This window comes from Elephas maximus, chromosome 27 (assembly GCF_024166365.1).
Source record: "Elephas maximus indicus isolate mEleMax1 chromosome 27, mEleMax1 primary haplotype, whole genome shotgun sequence".
Lineage (NCBI taxonomy): Eukaryota > Metazoa > Chordata > Mammalia > Proboscidea > Elephantidae > Elephas > Elephas maximus.
Window position 1 is genome coordinate 3,482,801 of NC_064845.1, and position 2,226 is coordinate 3,485,026.

Sequence of the window (2,226 nt, forward strand, 5' to 3'; positions counted from 1 at the left end):
ATTTGAACTGCTGACCCTTTGGTTAGCAGCCATAGCACTTAACCACTACGCCACCGGGGTTTTTCTCCTGAATTCTGTCTGCCCTAAAGGGTTGATGGGAGGGTTTTATATGGGAAAGATCAGGGTTACCTAATGTTTTGAGCACGTAGTCTACAGATGGCCTTATACATCACAAAACAACTACAAAAACTCTTTATTAAACTAAAGATAAACATGTCAGGTATCTGGACTCTAATCAGTATATTTGTAACAGGCTGAAAACTCTCATAAGAATCTCTCAGCTAGTGGAGCTGTTTTGCCAAGTCCACTGTGGCTGAGATAGGCAGCAAGAAAGAAAACCTTCCTGTCGATTTGCAGGCTGAGGGCCATTTCTCAAGAGAACAAAGAAAGAAGAAAGTCCAAGGCCACAGGAGCTGAGATAGCTCTGCACCCCTTTGGAAGAGACTGGTGCAGCTGGTGCAATTAAAAAATGTTTAGAAATTACTTAGAGCATCATTATGGCGTTAGTCATGTCAAGCTCTTGATCACCTATTTTGAATAGGGGAAAACATGTTGTAAGGTATTTCCGTGTTCGTTATGTTTTAAGAGTGGAACAGGCTGCTCACCTGTATTTTGAACAAAGCCTGCACCATTTCCCAAGGACTAGAGACTAATCACAGCTTATACAGCTACACTAAAACAAAGGAGAAAATATATTCTCCCTGATATTAAAACACTGAAGAAAATGCATTTTCGCTACTTCAAAATGGTGTCAGCTATAGGAATGGCAAGGTGCAGGTGTCTGACCTCCTCCAGCTTCAGAGGGGGAGGAGTGAGAAGCAAGATCAACATTAGCCCAAAGCTGATTCCTGTGAAGCGAAGGCCAGGCATACCTCCTCTCTCCAACCTTTTTAGCAATTCTGGTACCAGCCGTCCTTCCACGGCACTCTCTACTTCTCTGCTGGGTTCAATAATTCCTTGCAATGGCCACTCAGAGCTCACAGACGATACTCCTGATTGTATGGTTTATTAGGGAAGTAACAGGTTACAATTCAGGATCAAAAATGACTCAGGATACAGTTCGATCAGGGCGGACTCTTCTCAGCCATGCCCACAGGCCTCTCCAGCCTTCAACTCCTTGGCCTCTCAGCCCAGCCTCTACCTTGCCTGGGCAAGTGTTACAAGTCTCTTTAGCTCTGCCAATAAGTGCCTGGGGGCACCTACTCCTCCAGTAAGCCTCAGCCAGAAAGTGGTCAGCCCTCTCGTTTTGAGAGTCGGCAAGCCTAGCTGTGCTGATAAGTGCCCAGAGGCACTCCACTCCGCCAGGAAGCTGCCTGCCTGCAGATGCTCAGCTCTCTCATTCTGTGGGTTGGCACACTCACTGTGGCCACCTCACTCCGCGGGCGAGGAAGTCCACTGTGCTGTTTTGCACCAGTCTCCTGGTTCTGCTGCAGCTGGTTCTCTGCCACGCTTGCCGCTGCTTCTTGCTGTCTTGTGCCATCTCCAGTGTTATAGGTCTATTTATCCTGGGTGTAAGAGGTTCTCAGCACAGGGATCCCAGGTCCAAAGGATGCACTTCACTCCTAGCTCTTCTTGGTGGTAGTGCTCCTGCCCACCACTTGATTCTCTCTCCTTTTACCTCTTGTAAGATAAAAGATCTGACTCAAGTAAGGGCGTGACTTTCAGTTGGATAATTTTGTGGTACATTCATTTTACTTGGCTTCTCAAAAGGCCCTGGTTAGAGTGAGCGACAGTTGCCCACAGAAGAGACTTGCTGACAGTAAACTTTTTTTTGGATTTCCCTCCTTTCCTGTTTTACTCTTCCCAATCCCAAGTTCCTCTCTCTTGAGATTATTTCCCAAAATAAACTGCATGAAAGCCCTTGTCTCAGGTTTTGCTTATCATGGGGTATCATGGGCTAAGACACTGTATATTTTAGTTATATTTCTTAGCTTCACATACTTACTTCTTCCCTTTCTCTTCATTTTTTCCTGAATATCTAACATTTCATCTGAAATGATTTTTTTCTGCTTGAAGGACATCCTTTTTACATGGTACGGGGCTTCTGGCAATAAACTCCCTGAGTTTTTATATGAAAATATCTTTATTTCACCTTCATTCTTAGAGTTTTTTTTTCTGGGTGTAAAATTCTAGCTTGGCCGTTATTTTCTTTCAGCACATTGAAGATATAATGCTACTTCTGATCTTTATTGTTGTCAGTAAGAAGACACCTGCCAGTGATTGTCA